This window comes from Silurus meridionalis, chromosome 13, assembly GCF_014805685.1.
Source record: "Silurus meridionalis isolate SWU-2019-XX chromosome 13, ASM1480568v1, whole genome shotgun sequence".
Classification (NCBI taxonomy): domain Eukaryota; kingdom Metazoa; phylum Chordata; class Actinopteri; order Siluriformes; family Siluridae; genus Silurus; species Silurus meridionalis.
The window spans coordinates 27,205,744-27,233,419 of NC_060896.1; the positions used below are offsets into that span (position 1 = coordinate 27,205,744).

Here is a 27,676-nt window from a genome sequence, read left to right on the forward strand (position 1 = left end):
ATCGATCAAAGCGATACGCCCAAGTACAAAGTTTGTTGCCTGACGCTCAAAACTAAGCAGCGAAGAACATTCTGCTCAAACATCAAGCAGCTCAGACATTACATTAACTGTGCACCAGCGTACATTTGGCTGATCCGTGATCGCATTACGATCCAGGAGTCAAAGAAAATTCGCTTCATGTTTGACAAGGCAAATGTCTCGAGTCGAGCTATTTCTGTAATTTAATCCATACTAATTCAATACGAGCTAAATTTACTTCCCCACCCCTCAGCAGGAACATGCGATTGCACCTCATCTCCTCACCCTGTTTGTTTGTAACACTGGGAAACGGAACGTAGCATGGTGAGAAGAGAAGTGGGAGAGCAGAGTACAAAAGCCAATTAGCAGCTCATTAGTACCAAAGCAGTTCAATCCAATTAAACACTGCCTTTTTTTTGCTTGCCTCTTACTTCCTTTATTTTCTTGTTGGCCCTCAAGATTTAACACTTTCAAGCTACGTTTTTTTGTTAGTTTTTTTCTCCAAGATGATTTTTTTTCTCCCCTTCCATATTACATGTCAGTGGGAGAAGACAAATAGTGCGGGTGTTTGGCAAGTGTTTATTTTCGTCTCGGGCAGCACAAGAGTTCAATAGCAGTCACCTCGTCTTCTCGCTGAGCCCTGCGAGTGTGCCCACAGTTGTCTGCTGCACTTAGCTTCCTCGTTAATATTACAGGCCTTCAGAGAGATGCACTGCTGAGAGGATCCGTAACCTCTGAACTGTTCCACCGCACAGAAAACAAGCTCTCTCCCTCACACACACACACAAAACACATAAACACAGAGAGACACAAAGAGAGAGAGAGAAACAGCAAAAGAACAGAAATGTATGCAAATAAAGTATTGTGCGCATGCCTGGATGCATGGACCTTGTTAAGGCACAGCATCGAAGCCGTCACAAATTAGACTGCACCCATAAACATGACAAACACAGTAGTGGTAAAAAAAAAAACACTATAAAGACAAATGTATTGATATGTTGGACACACACAATTGTATAGGACATCTTTAGATGCATTACAATAAAACTTTCCCTTTACTTAAACTACGAGATCCAAAGCTGTTCCAGCAAGACAATGCCCCTGTGCACAAAGCCAGTTCCATGAAGAAATGCATTACATGGGTTGAAGGGGAAGCTATATAGTCTTCTGCTTTAGAGCTTCAAACCCTAAACAACTTTGGGATGAATTGGAACACTGACTGCACCCCAGGCTTCCTCACCTCACGTACATTGCTAACACCCATGTAGCTGAATGAATCTCCACAAATCTCCACAAGCACACTTAAAAATCTAGTAGAACATCTGTCCAGAAGAGTGTTACAATAACAGCAAATGTAGGCTAAATGTGGAATAGGATGTTCAAAAGGTGCATACCAGTCTTATACTGTGCATACATAAAGTGTACATAAAAAGTGTATACGAGATATAAAGCATAAGAATTAAATAGCAATAATATCCACTTTAACATTTATGCTCATAACATGGTGCTCATTCCTCTTTTTTCTTTTTAATAAACTTTAACAAGTGAAATGAATGAACAAAATGAATATTACCCTTAAAGTCCTGCTAACATTTGGCTTATTTTAGCTAGCTACCTAGCTAGCTAGCATTAGTAGTAAAAATCTTGAGTATTCCTGAATATGACGTAGAAAATCCTGTCAGGTTTGCTCATTCTGGTTAGCTGATTAGTATTAGCACAAAATATGTTCAGTATTAATGTTATGGCATAATAAAATCCTGTCAGGTTAGCTCATACTGGCTAGCTGATAAGCATTAGCACTAAATATGTTCAGTATTAATGGTTATGATGTAAAGATCTTGTCACGTTAGCTCATATTAGGTAGCTGATTAGTTTTAGCACTAATAATTGAGTATACTGTATATAACTTAAAGATCCTGTCTATCCATGTTAGCGATACTGTACTTGCTAACATTTAAATGTATTTTATTTTCTGTCCGTTTTTATCAGTCAGAAGTACATTATTTATTAATTGTATATCTGTCTTAAACGTTGCTATTTATTAGCTGGTTAACACATCTTGATAGCTATCTTTCAAGATTTTCATACATATTCTTTGAAATGTCATTGTATAATTCTGTGTGTGTGTCACAATTGTGAAGAGCAAATGCGTTTGTTTGCTCATGCTAACTTCATAACCGAGTCCCGTGCTTTGTCACTTTGAAAGTGCAGCATGGCCAATCGTGATGTGAAGAAAAAGGGGAGAATGCTGTGAGGTTAAGGAGGAATGAAAGACCCAGTAAGGGAAAAGGAGGTAAAAAAGAGAGAAAAGAAATACGAAGCGAGGCTTCTTGCTGTGTTTGCGTTCCTCCCCACCGGCCGTGAGCAATGCCGGTGAGTCAATAAAGAACGCAGGGGGCTGATTGGGAAAAAAGAAAACGTGGAGTTAAAAATGAAGTAAAGGCGGGGCCATTCCTGGCACGAGCTCGATCCTACTGCAGGTGCATGCTGTGGCCACTGCCAAAGTGCCAACCTGCCCTCCATATGGCCGTCGCTGGCCTGCCAGCTATCTCCCGCCACTTCCCACTGAGCCCAGAGCTGGCGCTCTACATCTAAATCTGTCCCAGTGCCCCAGGCCTCCCCCTGCTCAGTGCCCAGGCTTCGTGAGCCCACACCATGCCGGCGGGGCAGTCCTGGACCCCATTGCCAACCAACCAACAGCCCATCCTCTCCATATGGAGGCTCGTAGCATCTCAACTCATCGTTTTCTCACTCTCTCTTTTCCTCATGAGTGCCGTCCAGCAACCATGATCTCTCTACACATCTCTCAATTTCTCTTTTTGTATCTATCTTCTTCAGAGCAGATCTCTCTCACACACACACACACACACATATAAAGCATGACAGCGATTCAATCAAAACCCCTGAACTGAACAGATATTACAAAATTTGTCAACCTTTTTTCACGTCACTGAATATGTTTTTCTCTTTTCTCTTCGTTGGATAACTGGGTACGCTTCAATTTGGGGAACATTTGTGCTACTTTAAACAGGTTATTGCTATTTCCAGGCTGCTCGCCCCATATTGCTGACAAAAGCACTTCCTGAATGCCCATAAATCCACATAAACAGACCTCAGGCACCACATCGTCCAATAAACAATAAAACAAAACAGAGGAACTACACAGGAATGTCACCTCCACCCCACCCCCCACACACTCCTCCACCACCACCACCGTCATCACCAAAATCATCACCACCACCATCACCATCATCATCGCCTCCCTCTGCACTTTTATCGCTCCTTCTCTCTTCCAATAAAGAGATATTGATAGAGCAATAATCCTCTCAGACTCTGTCACTGGGTTTTATGAACGTGAGCTATTAGCCGAATCACACTGAGCTACTGTTCTCCTTAAGCCTAGCTCAGAGCGAGAGATCAGCGAGAGGTGGGGTGGAGGCTTTACTTCACGTTACCACACTACTGGAGACAGATGGAGAGAAAGAGGAGAGAGGAGAGCGAAGAAAACTAGAGAAAAGCTCAGCCTGCAGTCATGATAGGGCTATAATCGTGCTTATTACAATGCTCAATGTGTCTTTAAGGCAATTTACAGACGGTTGACAAATTAAAGGAAAAACTGACACACACATACACACACACGCACACACACATAGTAAGATATCAAAGACATCCTTCAAGTGTTAAACGGCAGTTTAGTTTTAACTGACAGACCCTTGTATTAGCTAGCTACTTGATGTATTAGCTAGATACTTAAAAAAAATTCTCAGGATAGCACATGTAAGCTAGCTCAGAAATATTAGCAGTAAAGGTTTACACACAAATTAAAAAAAAATCTTGGCATCTTAAAAGGTTCATGAATGCTAGCTAGGTTGCTTTACGTATAAATTGTTTTGAGTGCTGAGTTAAAAATCCTGTCAGGTTAGCTTATGCTAGATAGCTGGGCAGTCTTAACAATGAAGATATAGTTTGTTTATAAAAATACCTTAAAAACCCTATCAGATTAGCTTATGCTAGATAGCTGGCTAGTGTTAACATTGAAGAAATAAATTGTTTTGAATATACCTTAAAAGTCCTGTCATGTCAGGCCATGTTAGCTAGCTGGCTAGTATTAGAAGCTAAGATTTTGAGAAACCATGAAAATACCTTAACAATCCTGTTTGAATAGCTCATATAAGATAGCTGTCTTATCATTATCATGACATTAATTGGTATGTTTTAGGAGATTTTTTTCAAAACAAACTAGCGACTGTTGGATGGACAAATATTCATAAAAATGGCTCTAAATCCTGTCAGGTTTAGAAGGTAGCAGTATAAATGATGAACATTCATGAGATGTGACATGTCCTGTCAGGTCTGTCAGGTGAAAATACCTATGTGGCAGTGAGTTTGACCTTTGTTCTTAAATCAAAGACGCACACACACACACACACACACACACACACACACACACACACACACACACACACACACACACACAATAGTGCAGTCAGCAGGACATTAAGAGAGATGTTTACAGCTGTAGTTCCAGCCCACGGTTCTCTCTCTCTCTTGTCTCTTCACACGTCGGAATCACGCTGAGCGCGCAGGAAGTGATGAAGGAAAACATGGCTGTTCCTCCACGCTCGGGAGAACGTTCAGCAGACGCTCGCACCCTCGTCTAACAGCCACCCACTGCTCGACTCTCAGAGTGAAATAAAGGGGACATCGATTTTTACCAGCTTCAAACTCTACAGAGAGATAGATAGAGAGAGAAAGAGAGAGAGAGAGGGAGAGTATGCACAAAAGTTTGGCCTATTTTGAAATACTTTGAAGACATGGCACTCAAAGCCTCTCTGCTGTAAACGCTTCTGAACAGCCGGCGAATTTGCTGGAGGGAGAAAAAAAAAATAAGAGTGAAGTCCTGATATTTCTATTTCCCTGCCCGGTGGGTGGTAATGACTTTCTCTGCTGCCATTTGCTCCTAATTACAGAAGGAGGAGAGTGCGGATTAGCCTTATAACTCTCCTCCTGGCCTTTAAGTCTCTCCCTCGCTGCATCTTCTTCCTCCCTCGTTGCCTTTAGCCATGGCTTCACGTTTGCAAAGGAAACCGCCCGGATTAAATGGCACTGGGTGATCCAGAAGCTTCCAGAAAAATGCCATTTTCAGTATCAGAGAAATTAACTGCAAATGCTGAGGGATATAATGCCGGATGACGTATATGGTCTCACTTGTCAAGTCTTCTTAAAATCAGTCCTTGTGTATGGACGATGATTTACACTATATGGATAAAAGTATATGGACTTTTCCAGCCATATGTGGTTCTTCTCAACAAATTTGGAGGCACTCAATTGTATTGGACATCATTGGTGGTGGTAGAATGAAATTTTTCATTTACATTAACAAGAAGACAAAAAAACAATGCCGATGTGCACAAAGCCAGCTCCATAAAAATATGTAAAACATCCCTGATATTTTGTAACGTCGCTAGCCAGTTAGCGTAGACATGATGCAGACAGGACTATTCACTGTTGATTGGTTAGTGAAGTGTATTAGAGCAGTCGATCATCAGTATCTATTCTGTGAGAATTTCTGTTTATAAGAATGGTTAAGGACACAGGACACAGGATGCATAGTGCACTACGTTGAAAATATCCATAATCATTTCATTATAGCAATGTCACATCTTTCCCTAACATTTTTGGTTTATGAGCTAATCAAGCAGCACTTGAGCGCATCGCCTCTAAAGCTTTTAAAGCACACGAGTCTGTATTCAGATGATGGTGATGAAAGCCATGAGGACTATCTCAAAGGCTGTAATTAGCATTAACCTCTTGGATGACTCTTGGATGACTTTTACACCATAGCCATGTCATGAAAAAGTAATTGTAACGTTTAGTAATCTAAACATTACTCCACATGGGTATAAAGGACTTTTGTCCTTCTTCGCTAGGAATTAAATGCAAATATGGCCTATGATTGTTAAACTACTGGAACAGAAACACACACACACACACACACACACACACACACACACACACACACACACACAGGATCATATCTAGTACTGGACACCAACAACAAACCAGAAACGTAGCTGAAATGTCACAGCTTTTTCCACTTGACCCCGTTTGCTGTGGATGTCTGGAAGTCACACCTGTTCAGCAACCATCTGTATCCCTCACACACACATACAAATATATATACACACTGCCTGGCAGATTAGGGTCCAACCAGGCACAATAAGTCATTGGAGGAGTAGCCAGCTGTACATTTTAATTCTCTCTTAATAGCCAATTTAATTTGATTAGCGGTGACAGAGCCGAATAAAGGCAATTAGCACTGCGCTAGGCTTCAGAGCTTTAATGACTTACTGTAGAACAGAGGGATGGCTTGTATGACCCTCCATCTGTGTGTGTGTAAGTGTGTAAGTGTGTGTGTGTGTGTGTGTGTGTGTGGGTGGCTGCATATAAAAACAGCTCTATGTTACACATGCTTAGACAAAGTACCAAATCAAGACCAAAGACTAGCATAACATACTGAACCTGAAAAACTATATGCAAGATAAGACAGCTTGTGACCAAAATATGATGCAGAATATGGAGTAATGAGAGCCAAACAGGCTAAAATGGCCGCCCACAGATAAAGCCAGACTAAACACCACTGTATAAAAATACTAGAGAGAATAAAAAACACCACAAAAGGGTTGTATTGTAAGGGACATTATCAATCCTGTTCGACATGCAAGAGCTCATTAAAGTGATTAGTTAGTAGGACTTTGACTGACAAGTAACATCATTCCTTTGACCAAGAAAGCACACACAGTTTTACAGTACCTCGATTGTCAGGATTCGAGCTAAAGATCTGCTGAGGAAATCATTTTGTATAATCCATTCCTCAGAGTCATTGTTTTGATTCGCTTGCTTATGCTTTTCATTATTCCTGGAGAAACACCTGAAATTCTTTTTCCTAAATCTATTAATTTACTTACACTATATGGACAAAAGTATTGATACACCTGAACTTTCCTGCCATAATTGGTTCTTCTCCAAACTGTTACCACAAAGCTGGAGGTGCACACTTCTATAAGAAGTCTTTGGATGTTCTGTTCACTTGAACTTGAAAAACCCATATCTGTTCCAGCATAACAATGCTCCTGTGCACAAAGTGAGCTGGATGAAGATCTGGTTTACATGGTTTGGAGAGGAAGATCTCCTGCTTTGAGCTCTGATCTCGACCCTACTGAACACCCACAAGATAAATGAGAACGCTGACTGCATCCCAGGCCTCCTAACATCATCTTACCTACATCGGTACCTGACTTTACTTGTGCCTGATGAACACAAATATCTACAGACACACTCCAAAATCTAGAGGAACATCTTCCTAGAAGAGTGAAGAGAATTGCCCCTGAATGTCGAATCACCTCGTGCATGGTGTTCCAGGCTTATTTACAATACAACCTACAACAGATGGAGCAAACCCTCATTACTATCATACCAGGGTTAAGTGGTGGCTTGACCTGGCATGGTTTATGCACCTCAGGCTTTTTAAGCTGTTAAACCAACGCTTGTGATACAGATGACTCAGAAAACAGGTCTCGGATGTTAAGAACAGCAAGTTACAGTCACAGTGTTTTGGCAGGAAAACTCCCACACTAATCCATTCCTATAGATTTCTTGTCAGACGTCTTTGTGACCCACGCAGAAGCCAAGGTCAGCTCCGAATCATGTTTCAGAAGACACCGCGAGAGCACGGAGAGTTCGGCGTGGCGTGGCGTGTTTAACACATCTCAGCTGAAAGTTTCCAATTAGCAAAAACAAATCAGCGTTAAAAAAAAATACAATAGTGATTACAGCTAATGTGGCTAACAAGCAAGAGTGACAGGATACTTCACTGCTCACTCAAAGGCCAAGCTCATTTGTTAAGAAATAATGATAGGTCAAATTACAAGCAATTCCAGATATAACAAGGTTTTGCTTTGTAGGTCTGTGAAAGAAGGAGGCCTTTTAAGGACATGATTATTTATTGATGTGTCACAAAGCAAAGCAGTGATTTATTCCTAAAAGCAAAGCATCTGCTGTGAGCATCGATTGAGATTTTAGCCTGCGTGCTACATCAATCACGATACACCACTTTTTTAGTTATTACATGCAGAACTACACCATAGTCCATCCTTGTTTCTGGTTTTGTTCTGTTAAACATCTCAGGGTCTCCGCTGCTCTCTCCTGAGTCCTAACAGGCAGCACGAACCAACCATTCGGGTGAACCTGGGAGATCCCAGCCGCTCGCATGAGATAAATGGAGATTTAGAAAAAAGGATGTTATCAAAATCATTTTAAATTTGGTTGCTTTCATGGTTCCTGGAGAAATTCCTTTACAAAAACATGCATGCAAATGTACATACAATATGGAGGTGAAAAAAATTTATATGAAGGGAAATGTATGTTATGTGTCAGATTTTCCATCACATATCGGATATCGGACGTCCTGACATTCAATTTTTTGCTACTTACAATTTAAAAAAAAAGGCAAATCAGAAAAATGTTTGAGGCTGTGAGCTGAGTGAACACGAACAAATACAGAGAACTCCCAACTTCTTTGAGGTACTATGCGGTTCTTAGAAGAGTTCCTGTGCAAAACTCTGCATGTAAACGTGTTAAATGGCGTTAGGCTTAGCCATACTTATGCCTATGGTCAATTTACATGCCTTAAATGTGCACCAGGTTCTTATGTGGCTCCTGTGGTTTCCTGTGGTCTAAATGCACCTCAGTTCCAGTGTATGAAGATATAAATGACGAGATGAAGAAGTGAGGTCTTATTGCACTCCACTCTATTAAGAACTAAATAAAACACACCTGACACCAGGACGCTGACACTGGTACCTCCGTCCAAACCAACACACCCCTGAGTATCTCTAAACCCTACTCCTTCCCATCATCACCCCTCGGTATCCCCCCAGCCGTAATTAGCCCTGTGCAGTCAGCGAGCAATTTCTCTCCCACATCCCTCCATTCTTCTCCGTGCCTCTCTTCCCTTCCTTGAATGCTCCCCTCTTTTTTTCTTGTCAAGTAATCATTGAAAAACTAGCATGTGTCTGACACCGTCACCAAGGCAACGGCAGTTAAGACGGGAAGGCAGGCGGGGGATATGTGTGTGTGAATGACGGAGAAGGCACACACACAGAGAAAGAGGACACACACACACACACACACACACACACACACACACAAGCTTTGTGCCTGATCACACACTCGGTAACACAAAGACTCCTTTTTTTTTTTTTTACAAGCCTGTGGATTCACGAGGTGTCCTTTCAGCACTTGCTCTTTTGAAAGCTGCTCACAAGTGTGTGTGTGTGTGTATGTGTGTATGTGTGTTTGTGCCCCAAGTTGGATTGACACACTGACCTCTCGTTCTGGCTGCTGCCACTGCCCCTCCCAGCACTTCAGATCTGGCTGACCCGGTGTGGAGAAAGAAGCATGGGACTAACACACACACACACACACACACACACACACACACACACACACACACACACACACACTCACACACACACACACACACACACACACACACACAATCAAGCACCCATAGAAACTTCTCCTCTGGCTCATTCCTGTATAAAGAATTATTCTCTCTTTTGCTGCTCTCTGACCTCAAAAACTCAGCCCAGGTCGCCCCCCGTGGGCCAAGTGCATGCTGGGATATCTTCGGATCGTCACCCCTCAGCCCCATCTCATTCACCCTTCCGACAAGACAAGAAACAGAGTGTATAGACCGCAATGTGTTCAAAATCTGTTCATCCGTACTGTATGAGAATCCGTCTTTGCGAGATGTGTCTTTGTCTATTAATAACCATGAGCACTCGCTCTCAAGAGCCCATGAATAATGCATGCTTGTTAAGTGTCAGCTTAGCGGCCTGCTTGTCAAAAGGGCAGTGCCCACATCCCACCGCTACGTGACCCGTAACTCCCGAACCTCCACGCTATACACGGCGTACACACTCCCCATAATCAGCGGAAATCAGGAGGAGCCGAGACTAACGATCGTCATACTTCAAATTCAGATGTACCCCCCTGCTACAACACATTCTAAAAAAACACAGCTCGTCTAAAGTTCGCCACGTGGCAGACTATTAATCAGGCGGGCGACGTGAGCAACCCGGGACAGCTCGGGTTTGAGAGATAAAATAGACAGCGTTCGCAGAGAATCAATTTCGCAGTGGGGGAGCTTTGCGGAGCAGTGAATATGATTTATGATACACTCTGGGGAAGTTGAGTCAGCCTCGCACATCACTTAACACAGCATCTCTTTATCAAGTCTGCGATTCGAGCGATACGTTACTTACTGCCGAAGGGTAATTCGCAAGCCTCCGACCTGCTTGTGCGAAATACAAAGAATAATAACATCGCCATGTCTTCGGAAAGGTGCGTCCGCAAACGTATAAAAACGCATTTCTAATTTCAAGCGAATGGAGCATAGCAGGGGAAGTTGGTGAAGTGGTTGCCATGTTGGACTTTGGATTGAAAGGTTGTGAGTTCAAAACGCATCACCGTTAAGAATGCCACTGCTGGGCCCTTGAGCAAGGCCCTTAACTCTCAACTGCTTAGTATAATTTACATTTGGCAGACGCCCTTTATTCAGAGCAATTTACATTTATCTTATTTATACAACTGAGCACCTATGGGGTTAAGGGACTTGCTCAGGGGCCAAGGATTGGGATTTGAACTCATGACCTTTGGAGCCAAAGTCCTATTCCTTATACACTGAGCTTCCACCTCCCCCAATATTGTAAAGGAGATAATTGTTAGTCACGCTGGATAAATGGCGTGTGGCAAATAAATGTAAGTGGACATGGGAGTGTTTTAGAAATAAAACCAGACTCATGTAGGAGTACTGATCCTAGACTACGGAAATTAATCGATATCGGAATCGAAAATTTGTACAAAATCATGAACAAAAAGTTGACAACATACTCCGCCTCTTAGTCTAACCATAACCCAACATGTTACGACTTTGATATTATAAAACCAGATTCAAATCTGGAATTAAACCGATGGCAAAGCGTTTGCTCTAATATTTAAATAAAATGTAATGTTTGTATTAATAATAATAATTAAAAAAAATCACACTTACATTTGAAACAATTACACTTACTTATGAAATTACACTTTTGCCACAGCACACACATTCATATACACACTCATATACACACTCATATACATACGCACAAGCATAGGCATGCAATTACAAACAAGAGCGCATAAATCAAGGTTGCTATGTTAATAAGTAATCAAAAAGATCTCTTTTTGCATTTAAATCGATAGTAAAAAGTTTTCTTTTTTTAATAAAAAAAAAGCTGTTTAAATGTATCAGATACTGGTATCGAACGCCAGACAATCTAGCCTTGATATCACTTTGTATCAGACAGAAAAGAAAAGTATCGTGGTATCGTCCATCTCTACCCTACACGAATCCCCCTTTCCCTCCCTCTTTCATTCTCTCTCTGAGAAACGATATTTCTCTCTGTTTTTTTTCCTCCGAGCGTTGTGGCTTTGCCCGCCCTCTGCATAATGGGAGCTCGGTGAGGCGTGAGACGCACTTAAGCACCGACCGCCGGTAACCTCTTTCCCTCTTTCCCTTTCTCTCGCTCTCGCTTTCTCTTTCTCATAATACACATCACACCAGACTCCAATCCAGGCTTTGAATAAAACTGGAGCGAAAAGCATAAGGGACGCTCTTTAGGGCTGCTTCCAATGGAGACAAGGTCAGAGGAGAAAAAAAAAACAAAAAAAAACGCCGGAACGCAGAAAGGAAGACGCTTACCTGGCAGGTAGTAGAGAGGCGCCTTTAGTCCGAACATGATGGCTCTTAGAGCGTCATGTTGCCGAGAGAAAGAGAAACGAGCGCTGGAACGTGGAGTCCCGTCTGGGAGAGTGCCAGAGTCAGGGGGTTTTGCCCCCAGGATGCCCCTCCGGGCGTAAGGTGAACTGACTAGAGGAGGGACTCACCAGTCAGCATGGCATCCATTCGCCCTGTTTCCACAGTAAGGTGTGTGTGTGTGTGTGTGTGTGTGTGTCAGAAGGTCAGTATGTTTCTGATGATGCGAGGGCAATGGCGAGTGTCAGAGCTCAAAAATCAGACCCCCCAGAGAGTGTGAGTGAATAAGTCCAGAGGTCAGCTCGTGTCCACTAATCCGGTGCTCTATAAAGAGAAGAAGGGAGAAGAAGAAGAAAAAGAAAAGTGATCCAGCGATCCAGAGATGGACTTCCCAGCCTGAGAGGCTGAGAATGAGACGAAAGACAATCCCAGAGAGCTTCTTCCTCTTACTCTTATCCTGCAACCCAAGGAGAAAAAACCACACACACACACACACACACACACACACACACACAAATACACACACACACACACACACACACACACACACACACACACACAGGATCTGAGCTGAGTGCACCAGCTTACTCTCTCTCTCTCTCTCTCTCGCTCTGTCTATCTCGTCTTCCCCCCTTTTTTCTTTTCCTCCTTGCTCATTCAGTGCCGACTGGAAGCAGAGAGGAGGAGGGCAGAATGAAGTCCCTTCAGGCTACAACACAGCCAGATAGCAAGGGAGGGGGAGAGAGAGCGAGAGAAAAAGAGAGAGAGGAGCAAGCAGGAGAGGGAGGGAGGGAGGGAGGGAGGAAAGGAATGAGTGAAGAGAGTGATGAGAGAGAGAGAGAGAGAGAGAGAGAGAGAGAGAGAGGGAGAGGGAGAGAAAGATGGTCCAGAACTGATCCCTCACTCGAGAATCATTATCTGTAAATTGGAATCACGCCTGAGTGACAGCTGATTGGTCAAGGCCAGCAGAAGGAGAGGTGGGGCATAGCCGGGGCATCAGGGCAATCTGGTGTACACACACCTTAACCAGGCTGAGTTTACACACACACACACACACACACACACACACACACACACACACACACAGAGACATCGCTTCAAGGGCACATGACGGTGGGGTATGTGTGCAAGAAAACGTGAAACCTCCTCAAGAGAGTGAGATGCGCCCTCCCTCGTTTTTAAGCCTCCTTTTTTTCGTTTCTCTCACCACCCCCACTTCCATTTTTCCTCTCTCTGCCAGTCTGTACACACACACACACACACACACACACACACACACACACACACACACACACACACACACATGCTGCTGGCACACAGTGGCCATGTGAAGCAGCAGGGGTTGGGAGTTAACCATCCCATGGAGGCTGCAGTGCAGTTCAAAGCAAGCGGGAGGATGAGGAGAATGGAGGGGAAGAAAGAGATGCAGAGCCCGAGATCGAGGCATGTGCTCGGATACAACGACAGAAAACAGGACAGAGAAAAGACAGAGGAAGGGAGGGGAAAGTGAGAACGCAGGCAAGTGGATGGATGGATGAGTTGGGGGGGCACTCAAAAATAAAATAAAAAGGAGAAAAAGGACAGAAGAGATGTCAGGTAAAGAAAGGAAGGAAACAACGAGAGGAACAGAGGAGATTTATGAGCCGTCGCTACACAGACAGCAAGAAAATTTCTTTTCTTTGTTTCTCTCCATCACTCCCTCTCTCTCTTACACACTCTCATTCTTTTATTTCTTCTCCTCTACTTCTGTCAGGATTAGTAACATCACAGCCTCACACACAGAGAGAGAGAGAGAGAGAGAGAGAGAGAGAGAGAGAGAGAGAGAGGATGCAAATAAGCAAATCGACATGCACAGCAAATAGGCCAGAGTGAGAAAGAGAGATTTCTAGAGATTTCTATGAGCCTCCTCCTGATACACATCTCTGTGTAGCTCCATAGTTCAAGCATAGGTGAAGTCTCGGGGTTAGACAAGAAGCTCCAGGTTGAGAACAAGCTTTTAGTGCCATACTTCCTCAAGCTGGAAAGCAACGGAAACACTATGCATTGCTCAACAAGCCCCAGAACCAAGAAAAGGATCTCGAGGTTAATTGAGATGGATCAGGTTGGACATAAAGCCTCATATTGGGAAGGAAGCCTCTACCTGATCAAGAAGCCCCTGCTTTGGCACAGTGTTAATTTGTGAAGCAGCAGCTACCAGAAGTCACATTAACACACATATTTCCACCCCCCACACACTGCACTCAGTGAGCCAGATGCTGAAGAGTGTCACAACCTGTTAAATAGGGTTTGGTATTGTGTGTGTGTGTGTGTTCCCTCTGGATGCTAGCTCTACCAAGCTGAAAAAGAAAAGGAGCCAGAAATACGGCACAGATGTACATACAAACACCAGAATTCTGCTCTAACATGAACTACCAGGTGCAATATTTGCTATAATTAAAATAACAGGACCATATTTAATCAAAAAGAAGACCTAGGTTGGTAAAAATGTCTCAATTGATCAGAAACCATCCATAGTGGTCAAGAAATCTCATATTAAGGGGTAACATTTGTAAAAAGCTTTTCAGGGTGAACCAGAAGCCCCATGTTTAGGTTAGTAACCTCAATCCTGAATGAGAAGCCACTATTTGGATAGAAGCCTCATATGTTGTTTCCTTAGGTTAAGTAAGAACCCTGGCTGAGCTTGAGGTGGGAAAAGGAGCTCCTCTGGGTGGTCAAGGCATTGTCTACACTAATACGTTTACGTTTGTCTCCCCGTGTTGGGCTTCCGTCCACAATGAGATGCCGTTTTCAGTCGATGGAAACGATGAAGATTGAACAATAGGTTTTTAGTTGTACCACAAGCCTCATAATGAGCTAAAAGCTTTACAAAATTACTGAGAAAAGATCATGTTGGATACAGAATCAGTGTGTGACGATACAGTAGGTAGCACACAGTGAGCTGCATTCTGTGATCGACTGCTTTCTCCTGCTGGCTGGAGGCAGTAGAGGCCCCTGTGGATGTGTGTAATGAGTCAGACAGTGATTCAAAGGCCTTAAAAAGACTCTGGAGAGCAGCACTCATGCCTGACACACACACGCACGCACGCACACACACACACACACAGACACACACACACACACACACATATATATATACACACATACAGCAACACACAAATGTCTGATCAAGGAGGGTGCACGTGGAATTCATCAGACATAAGAGGATGTGAATAAGGCCGGCAGAGAGAGCAGGAGACGTGGGTAAATTGTGATTAGGATGAAAAGAAAAAAGGACAGTAGAGTTCCAAGAAGAAGCAGAGAGTAACCAAGGACGAGTGATGGATGTGTAAAGCAGGTAGACAGTAGGCACATCCAAAGAGCAGGTACACCTGATGGCCTAGAAAGATCCAAATTCCTCCACAACAGTTGAAGGTTTATTTTATCTCGCAGACTGTCCTTCAAACAAGACTGCTTGCGGAGGAACGAAAAGAAGGAACCTTTATTCTAATGGCGAAAAAATTATGTTCCTTTAATGTTGTGATAACGTAATCAAGGTTTACCTTACAATGTTCTTTCTTAGAACGATTTCTCAGAAATGAGTACAACTCATGGTGCATTCAAATGTCTCATTTATTCGTGTTGTTTTCTTTAACACAAGAAAGTGTATTGTTTAAAGTGTCAAAATTGCTTGACAGCTAGAAAAAGATCAAATTATATGGTTAATACCTGCTAAAATAAGCAACAAAGCAGGCAAGTAGTCATGAAAATGTGAAAAAAAAAATCAGAAATAATAATATTTACCTCAGAAGTGTTGGTAAAATACAAAAAAAAAGGTTTAGTATGACTACATTTAACTTCATAGCTAGCATAGTATAGCTAATAACCAAGGCCAACACTTGCCGTAGACATATATATATATATATATATATATATATATATATATATATATATATATATATATATATATATATATAACCAGTATAATAGTTTAGCAACAACGGAAATGAGATTAAACAGCTGAGAATCCAAACTTTTACCTCAGAAGTGGTGAATTAATAGTTTTTAATAACTCAGAAGTGGTGAATTTTAGCTTTGTATGACTATCGTTACTCTTTAGTTACTCTTAGAATCGTCTTTAAAACACAACATCCCCTGGTAACACCACCTTCAGAAAGTCATGAACGCTTATTTTACGCTTACAGGAAAGCCGTTTTGTAAACACACCTCATACACTGAACATCCTACATCCAGAAAACGCTTTGCTAATTTAAACAATTAGCTGGGATTGAGATTTTAAACAATATATTGCAGCAGCAGAAAAATCAAAGCTCTTGACAATGAAAACCCTTCAGCTATTTCTCCTAGTGGAAGAATCATATTTCTGTTTGCTCGAAAGACTTTTTCAAAGGGAACACAAACTAGCCATTTATGTCACCCCTATTCAACAAGGTCCCTCGTCCTCCCATAACATCTCAAGGCTTGCCTCTACATCTGGCCAGACCTTTCCAATTACTGTCTCTCTGCTGCTGCTCTGGGGGTGGCCGGGTGTAAATCTTGCTCCATATGCTAATTGTGGTCAGGCTCAAAGAATTAATTTGCAAATGTGTCATTAAGCATCAGAGGCAGCAGAGGGAGTGTGGTAATTAGGAGGCCGGCGCTGACCGAGTGACCCAGCCAAGCTGTTCCAGCCTGTAGCAGAGCAAGAGGGGAGAGAACCACAGCCGCCGTGGCCAAACCACAGACTCCCACGCTCTACAACTGCAAAAACGACCTCCAACATCAAGCTTTTGTATTAAGCAATTAGGACTTCTGCCTTCTTAGAATAGATCTCTGAGAAAACCTCAAGGCTCTATGATGCTTCTGTAAATACAGTGCATAGTCTACTGTAGCATATGATTTGACCATGCTCTTTTATTAGCTAGGTTGTGTTGAAAAGAATCAGACTTCTAAATGGCTAAGCTCTAATACAGTGTCCTCAGTGAGCATTCGTAATGAAATATATATAAAAATTGTGTATAAAATAAGCTTAGCATGGCACATGTATTAGAATAATAAAGGTTTCCTTCACCTCAAACCCATTGTGATATAAAAAGCAATCCTTAATTAGCATTTGTAATGCTAGCCTAGTCTTTAAACTGTCCTTGTAATAAAAAAATACCCCTATACACCCACAAAAACAAATGCACAAATCATAAAGGGTGCAGATATAAATCTGACCCGGATATGTGAGGGAGTTCCAGAGATGTTAGAGGGTGACTCCCTGTGTGTATGTGTGCTGGTTTAGAACCCGGCACATTCCTGCACTGTAATTTGTACCCTGGTAATCCCATGAGTCAGACCTTTTGGGGCTTCCGGAGTCAGAAAACAACAGAGGATGCTCACAGGGGGTTATTCAACCGATCTCTTGAGGGGACTCCCCTCCCTTTTACACCATCAATCTCCCATTTGGGTTGCGGCGCCCTGGAGACTCCCCGCCGTTCGCTTCCAAGCCTGTTCTCTATGACTTCATTCACATTACCAGGTTAAAATGACACAAATCCGATTTTGGGCCTTAATGCAACACAGACCCTTTCAAATCAAACACCATGCCACTGTCGCTTGTGGTCTTAGATTGGAGACCTATCTGATCAATGGACTTTTTTTTTTATTCCTGTGTCATTTTTATCACTGTCAGCATCGACCATTATCCAGGATTTTGGCTAAACCAAAATGGAGATAAGCAGCAATTAAGGTGTCAAACATCTGATCAGGAGGTCATATGTTCAAATTCCAGCACCACCAAGCTGTCATTGCTGGGCCCTTGAGCAAGGCCCCTAACCCTAATCTGCTCAGTATAAAAGAACATTTTGTCCTCAAAGTTGATGTGTTAGAAGCAGGAAAAATGGGCAACACATGGGTCAATGACAGGGTCGTGGGCGGCTGAGGCTCAATGATGCACGTAGGGAGCAAAGGCTGGTCCGATGAGCTCCTGTAGCTGCTGAAGAAGAGCATGCTGTTTATGCTCGATGGGTCACGACTGGTTTAGCAGCAAAAGGAGACCAACACAATATTAAGCAGGTGGTCATAATGTTATGCCTGATCAGTGTAAACCACAATTGCCAAAGCACACTTCATCTTGCTCTATTTGTGATTATCTGATGATAATTATAATAATTTGCGTCGTAGCCTGCAAATCAACCAGGGTCATCATTATACGCTACATACACATCATGCCCAAGTTTATTAGATCCATCTCATACCGTGTTATATGTAATGATCTTATAAGATTGCTGAAATCGCATAGTCTATAGAAGACTCATCACGCTAACCTTGACTGATTTCAAAATTGTATAATAGGATTACGATATTTACAGCTGATTTGATTGAGATGCTACAATTTATATACACATTACACCGTCGGGTTTACATCACTTCTTTATTTCAGGAATAAATACCCTCCTGCAAGTTTAAGTTCAGGTCCCCATATTAATAGCTTTAAAGAAAGCAATTCAAAACATCCATAAATTAAAAGAAATAAAACCACCCATTTAATTAAGACAAGATTAATGGAGTCCAATAAAAGCTGTGTGTCTGCGGAAGCTGATGTGCTGCAGTGGCTGAGCTGCATTACTGGAAGATTTAGTGTATGGAGGAGGTGCTTATTCACCGTTTAGTCATCCTTGTGTGATAGTTCTCTCGGTGAGTTTTGTGGGTGTCATCAGATTCATGGGTACTTTTTGAACATTTCATTCCACATTTAGTCCCCATTTGCTGTTAAATTAAGCTCCACTCTTCTGGGAAGATGTTCCACTAGATTTTAGAGTGTGCTTGTGGAGATTTGTGGGTTGAAGTATAGCAGGAGTTCTTCCACTCCAACTCATAAAAGCATATCCTCTGGCTTTGTGCACAGGGGAATCATGATGCTGGATCAGGTTTGGGGCTGCTAGTTCGAGTGAAAGGAACATTTCATGCTACTGCATCCGAAAGACATTCTATTGAATTGTGTGCCCCCAACTTTGTAGTAACAGTTTGAGAATGAACCACATATGACTGGAAAAGTCAGGTGTCACATTTCTGATTTGAGTTAGTAACCTTTGTTTTGTTGTATGGAAATTATGGATGGTAAGAATCACTGATTTACGTAAAGTTACGATGTGATGCATACATTTTTTTAATTTTTAATTTAATGTGTGCATTGGATACAAATTGGCATTTGTATAATAATGCATGGTTTTAAACAAATTTGCACTGATTTAGTTATATATAATTATTAGTATTAATTAGTAGTATATATGATTTTTATTATTTAAAAAGTAACAATAATTTGTGACCAATATTTGATATGTAGATTAAAAAGATTACCACTGCTGCTAGGTGAATATGAGGCATCACAACACTACGGAAAACCGAGGCGTGTCCTAAGAGACACATAGAATACAGATTAACATGGCAGAGGTAGAGCTGTAACTTCCTGAAGACAGAACAAGAAAAGGACGTCTGTTTTTTTTAAAAAATCTTTTAATCCATTTCTTTTTTTTGCACTACAAAGGCATGTGTGTGAAAATGCTTTAGAAGTCAAAAGGCATTTAAGTAAATTAACGATTTGATGTCTGTCTGAACCGAAGGATAAAAGTAAACAATCTGTACGATATTGAATTGCAGAGCATCATATTTTTATTTTTATTTATTTTTTTATCGAAATCGGTTCGCACTGAATCGTAATAGGTGGTGAATCGTATCACATCACACCGGTAGTTGCTTCATATGTATCTTTAATGTATCGTATCGTCGGCTACGCATCGAAATCATTCATAAATGATACCAGTTTACTTTTCCACAATTTTAAATTCACCCATGAATACACCTGCATCGCAAGGTATACTCTGATCTTTGTGTCCAGACATGTGAAGATTGCTGACACTGATAGTTTGCAGTCTATACAAAGCCCTCACAAGGCTGACATAACCTTAGAACTTATGAGCAGTTGGGCGTTCGAAGGGAAAAAAAACCCCAGTAATATCAATTTCAGCTTTGAGCTGCTGTTAATGGCTTCAGAGGCCAGCAACCTTCTGCGATAGAGCAAGAAGAACCTTCACCTTTTGCTACAGTGTTTCATAGCTCTTCACTCACCTCCCTCTTCTGCTCTCTGCTGTGTAATGATTCGATCTATTGATCTGTGCACTCTTTCCAGTTTTACACTCAAACACACTCAAACACACACACACACACACACACACACACACACACACACACACACACACTCACACACACACACACACACACACATGCACTCGCATGCATCTAATTTAACACAGCAGGACCCTGTCCACATGCAGTCTCTTAGCAACAGCACCGGGTCATTCATCCGCAGCGCTCTGATGTGAGATCAGGCCGATTGGATGCGTGTGGCGAAGTGCCGAGTTATGGTGACCTGATGATATAAGATCAACAAGGCTGAATTTGAAACCTTCGAGCGACATGTAGGGCACCGGTGATCTAATCTGATCTGATCTGATCTCATTCACTGAATTCACACTCCCAGGAAGAACTGTCAGGCTGAGATGGAGCAGCTGCTCTTTCTTTTTATATATATTTTTTTCTTTATATAATATTCCTCTATCGTGTGCATGCACTGACTCCCACAGGGAATGTGTGTGTGTGTGTGTGTGTGTGTGTGTGTGTGTGTGTGTGTGTGTGTGTGTGTGTGTGGAGAACGTGTCTGAGAACAGCTCAGAAGCAAGAGTTTTGCCCTTCTGATGAGTCATCTGTCAATTTTGCACAATATCATATCCAGTTTACCAGCACCAGGTTCTGGGTCATGTTATTCTCTCCAAAGAGATTTGTCTGCGCTGTTAGAAATGTACATCCGAAATACACATCTGGACTTGACGCATTCGGAATACGCGTGTCTACATCTCATATGATAATCATCCTTGTTACCGTGTTTATTTGCTGAAATGCACAATTTTTCCCTGCAGAGAGCAAAGGTCTCTTCTTCCAATTTAGAAACTGGTTAATAAAAAATAATCCATGACACATACACACATGCTGTCTGATGAGAGAAAAAATTGTTTATGTTCTTTGTGGTACACGTTTCATTTCAACAATGCTGGAGCAATATGATGATGACTTGGAATGATGAAAATCACAGATCATATATAATAAATTATATCATATTGTACCGTATCATATTGTATCGTATTGTATCATATCTTATTGTATCGTATCATATAGTATTATATCATATCGTATCATATCATGTAGTATTATATCATATCGTATCGTATCATATTCTATCATATCGTATCATATCATGTAGTATTATATCATATCGTATCGTATCATATTCTATCATATCGTATCATATCATGTAGTATTATATCATATCATATCGTATCATATTCTATTATATCATATCGTATCGTATCCTATAGTATCATATCGTATCGTATCATATTCTATCATATCGTATCATATCATATAGCATTATATCATATCATATCGTATCATATTCTATTATATCATATCGTATCGTATCCTATAGTATCATATCATATCGTATCGTATCCTATAGTATCATATCGTATCCTATAGTATTATATTATATGGTATCGTATCATATTCTATCATATCGTATCGTATCCTATAGTATTATATCATATCGTATCGTATCCTATAGTATTATATCATATCGTATCGTATCCTATAGTATTATATCATATCGTATCGTATCATATAGTATTATATCATATCATATCCTATAGTATTATATCATATCATATCGTATCCTATAGTATTATATCATATCATATCATATCATATAGTATTATATCATATCGTATCGTATCATATTCTATCATATCGTATCATATCATGTAGTATTATATCATATCGTATCGTATCATATTCTATCATATCGTATCATATCATGTAGTATTATATCATATCATATCATATCATATCATATAGTATTATATCATATCGTATCGTATCATATTCTATCATATCGTATCATATCATGTAGTATTATATCATATCGCATCGCATCATATTCTATCATATCGTATCATATCATGTAGTATTATATCATATCGTATCGTATCATATTCTATCATATCGTATCATATCATGTAGTATTATATCATATCGTATCCTATAGTATTATATCATATCATATCATATCATATAGTATTATATCATATCGTATCGTATCATATTCTATCATATCGTATCATATCATGTAGTATTATATCATATCGTATCGTATCATATTCTATCATATCGTATCATATCATGTAGTATTATATCATATCGTATCGTATCATATTCTATCATATCGTATCATATCATGTAGTATTATATCATATCGTATCGCATCATATCATGTAGTATTATATCATATCGTATCATATCATATAGCATTATATCATATCATATCGTATCATATTCTATTATATCATATCGTATCGTATCCTATAGTATCATATCATATCGTATCGTATCCTATAGTATCATATCGTATCCTATAGTATTATATTATATGGTATCGTATCATATTCTATCATATCGTATCGTATCCTATAGTATTATATCATATCGTATCGTATCCTATAGTATTATATCATATCGTATCGTATCCTATAGTATTATATCATATCGTATCGTATCATATAGTATTATATCATATCATATCATATCCTATAGTATTATATCATATCATATCGTATCCTATAGTATTATATCATATCATATCATATCATATAGTATTATATCATATCGTATCGTATCATATCGTATAGTATTATATCATATCGTATCACATATCATCTCATATATCATCTCATATCGTATCATATTGTATTATATCATATCATATCGTATCCTATAGTATCATATCATATCATATCGTATCCTATAGTATTATATCATATCGTATCGTATCATATAGTATTATATCATATCGTATCGTATCATATCGTATAGTATTATATCATATCGTATCACATATCATCTCATATATCATCTCATATCGTATCATATTGTATTATATCATATCGTATCGTATCATATTCTATCATATCGTATCATATCATATAGTATTATATCATATCATATCGTATCATATTCTATTATATTATATCGTATCGTATCCTATAGTATCATATCGTATCCTATAGTATTATATCATATGGTATCGTATCATATTCTATCATATCGTATCGTATCCTATAGTATTATATCATATCATATCATATCATATAGTATTATATCATATCGTATCGTATCATATAGTATTATATCATATCGTATCGTATCATATCGTATAGCATTATATCATATCGTATCACATATCATCTCATATATCATCTCATATCATTTCGTACTGTTCTGTGTCTCATGATATTGTCTTATATTGTATCATATCATATCGTATTGGATTGTCTCATCTCATCTCATCTCATTTCATCTCATCTCATCTCATCTCACATAGTTTTGTTTTATATTGTCCCCTATTGTGTCATTCTATTTTTTTGTATTATCTCATTAATCACATATTATCCCGTACCATCTTATAATATACCTCATCATTCTGTCCCACATCATCTTATATCATTTCATACTAGACCATTATGTATCAACTCATAGAATATCACATGGTCTTGCATCATCTTGTATTGTCATATCATATCGTATTGCTCCATATCGTCTCATATTGTATCGTGTTGTATTGCATTATCTCATATTGTATCATTTCTTATTGCATCATATTGTTTTGTGATTGTATCATGAATTATCTACAATCTCTTACTGTAAAGTCTTGGAATCATTTTATTCGTATCATCTCATATTTTATTATATATCATGTTATCTCGTATTGGCTCATATTCTATTATATCGTACTGTCCCACATCATCTTATGACATATATTCTATTATATCATACTGAATCTCCAAAAACATAAAATCATCACCTTATGATTCTAAATTGCACCATACCTTTAGAAAGCCTGAGGTTTAAACTCCTGGGATGGAGGAACACACAGGCCACTTCACAATGTTATAAGCGGTTATGCTAACCTAATTAACATTACTAGCGTTGCACTTGTAATACATTCTACAAAAGTCAGCACTGAACTCTGGTCCTGTTTTCTACCATGTATCCGGTTTAATAAGGTTTTACACACTCCCAACCCAGAGTATTAGCTTTTTTCCTGCTGTAGGACTTTTATTCCCTGCTAATACAGTGAGACAATCAAACACAAATTGCTTTAAGAGCCCATAAAAAGCTAAGAGAGAGAGATTTATAGACACAAACACACTCAGCTGACAGGCGAATAATGAATCCCTGACTCTCTGTCAAAAAGAATATCTCCCACAATGCATTGTGCTTCTGCTAGTCGTTTTGGCTGTATATATTCAAAATGGCCGCCGGTGTACACACGAATCCTCACCTGAAGTTTGTGTAAGGTTGGGGGCTGTCTTTGTCATCCTCTGTCTTTTTTCCCCCCTTTTCTTTTCTCTCAGAGTATCAATCGTTTAACAGGAAGAGCTGGCTGTCAGGTGGGGGGTAACTGTAGGGGCGAGTTGGTTCTTTAAAAGCACGTCTGATTTGATTAACAAACGCCCAGTGTTTAGCCTGGAGGCAGGCACGTGCTATGCAAAAAAGCAAAGAAAAGTGCTTTCCAGTTCGGAGACTGCAGGGAAATCCTGCTTCACGCTGTACTACAGCAACAACGCACAACGTACAAATGCGCAGACATGTCAGAGCACACACTCACACGTCTTGTACCACCACACACCATTTCATCACCTTGTGAGGGATTAGTGTCTGTCTTCGCTTTTCATCACGGCCAGGAAAAGCTAACATAAAAATCTGAAACTGAATGATGGATATAGGTGTAAAAGGGGTTGAGAGGACGTCTTGTCTTTGGTGCATCTGTCTACTTCAACCTATGACCTTTCAGGATTAATTTGACTAAGAAAATGGGAAATGTTTGAATCTTGATGTCAGACTTGATTTTTCTGCAAGGCAAATTCAAAATCAGCAAATTCAAATTCTAAATTTGTATGGTTAAAAAAAATCAAAAATAGATTTAATCTAATATTGATTGTTAAAAAAATTCTTAGTAATTCATTAGTTTTTCTAACGCATATATTTTTATACCAATATATGACGTATATAATAATAGTAAATAATATCTAAATATCAGTGGTGGGCCGGCAGGTTCATCAGGTCCCAGAATCAATTAATTATGTTTGAATATATTTTTCTCCATGAATACGCATTAAATTATTCCCAAAAGTCTATTTTTCTTATTTCATAGTGTTTCTGGTGCAGTGTTTTCTTGAAGCTACAATGAGCTTTGAACAAACAGACTGCGATTTGGCCACTCCGAGGTCAATCCCGTCACGTCAGCATATCACCGTCCTTCGATTGGACGGTCAGAGAGCGCACTAGTCAGACTCACAAACCACATCTGTAGCAAACTTCACAAGCTAAAACATATTGGTTAATATTCATTTCACAATGGCTGACCGAGGAGAAGAAACTGATTTGGTTGCAGATACACTTACAAGACGGACTTTTCAAGAAAAGCTGAACATCGTGAGGAAAGGGCGGCCAAAACAGTTTAAAACAGTTACGCTTTTCATTTATAGAATTTGTACTAAAGACAATTTTAAATCTCCAGGAAATGCACCAAGAAAAAACATCCACAAAAATGCAGGGAAAACCAGGGGTAATTTTGCGAGGTTAATATTGATGCTTCTGCTAGAGGTGATGTATGCGGGTGGTGCAGCTGCGGCTCCAGTGAAAGGAGACGTGTTAAATTGTGTTCATTGGGTTTTTGCTTTAGCAATGACACTCATTCTCACTGTATGAGATTCCTGAGTGTGATGCGGCGCTCTGTTCTACTCCACTTCTCTATAATACTGATGGTTTCTAAAGCCGTGTTGAAATAATGAAGGTATTAAGAGATGGATTGAATCAGGCAGGACACCACTGAAGGCCAATGGGGGAAATGGATGGCCTGAATTTTTAAATATGAAAAATTCAAATAAAACCAGAATATTAGAGTTTTTCATATTTAAAATAATAATATTTATAAAAAAATAAGCACAATTTACACAGATTCTGTCATATATTTTGGTGAAAACTCTAATTCTCTTTCCTTTTGTTCTTTCACTCCAAATCTCCTTCCTCTGACAAACACACACACACACACACACACACACTTTGAAAGGGGAAAAAAGAAGGAAGGAAGACAGTAAAGAAAATAATGGTTTTTCTGCTTTTCAATTTTCTTCGAGTGGGTATCATTTGTTGATTTCATAAGGTGTTTAAAGCGATCAGCAGTGCACGAGTTTCAGTCACTAAGCGGCTCATTTTAATCCTAAAGGTTGGAACTCGACTGCAGGGTGGGGTGGGGTGGGGTGGGGTTGGGAGACCCAAATGACTTGGAATTCGTTCTTTGGAACTCTGTTTTTTCTTTTTCAACTCTGTGTGAAATCAACCTGGCTGCTCTCTTAATGAGCCGTAAACACACTATCACTATTAAATATATATATATATATATAATCTAAAGTATCTAAAATAAATCTTAAATATACTAAACCTGGATGAATAATAATGACTGGTGTTTCATTTTGAGAGGTCTATTAGTATGTGTGTGTGTGTGTGTGTGTGTGTGTGTGTGTGTGTGTGTGTGTGTGTGTGTGTAGGAGAGACCCTGAGCATTGTGAGGATACAGTATGGCGTCACCATGGTGAGGGAGGGTATAAAGCCTCGACGTTCCATCTGCTGCAACCCGGCTGTGTGCCCAGAACATGACACACACACACACACACACACTATTCCGATGCCAGTCCCTTCTTTCTACATTAATGTCAGCATGTTATTGAATAAGTAAAGCTGGCGAACTTGCGTTCACAGATACGACCATATTGGTCACACACACACACACACACACACACACACACACACACACACACACACACACACACACAAGCACACTTGTACCAGAACACCCAAACATGGCAAATGTATTGACTGTAAAGGACACAAAGGTTTTAAATTAAACACTGATAATAGATTTTTTATTTGTTAAAAAATTATGTAAATTTTCCTTTTTATGTAAAAGCGTGAAGGTTTATTTTACATTAATATAAAGATTAAAAAGCGACAAGAAACACACTCGCACAAGTACAACTTGATACCAGAGGTGTGGATGGAAATCAAACCTCCATATTCTTTTTACTAATTTTATACCTCAAATAGCTTTAAAACTGACTTCAGACACGAAGGAATGTGTTGAACAAAAACTATTACATACATTTGACCTTGCTGTGACCTCGACCCTGTTTGGGTGAATTCCAAAATCTAATAAGGGCATCTGCTGGGTACAGAAACCCCGTATAAATGGATAGAAGGATGGATGGATAGAAGGACGAATAGGCATGTGAAAGGATGGATGGATGGATGGATGGATGGATGGATGGATGGATGGATGAATGGATGGATGGATGGGCATGTGGAAGGATAGTTATATAGATGTATAAATGAATGGGTGTGTGGAAGGACAGGTGGCTGAACTACACACAAATTAAAATAAATTAATAAGAAGGAGAATAAATTAAAATCAGCCTCTTACACACATGAACACACACACACACACACACACACAGACACAGGCGAGTGCAGGGAGAGTGTGTTTGACAGCTCATTACTCGGCCGAGAGCCGCACAGATCATGGAGCGCTAACCCATCCCTCCGCTTTGTCACTACACACACCGACAGGCTGTGTATGAGTGTGTGTGTGTGTGTGTGTGTGTGTGTGTGTGT

General features: G+C 40.0%; 1 protein-coding gene across 4 annotated transcripts in view; it reads right to left on the minus strand.

Annotated features, from left to right (window-relative positions):
* gse1b (Gse1 coiled-coil protein b) overlaps window positions 1-27,676 on the minus strand; it is a 224,166-nt gene that overhangs the window by 67,172 nt on the left and 129,318 nt on the right. The window lies entirely within an intron of this gene.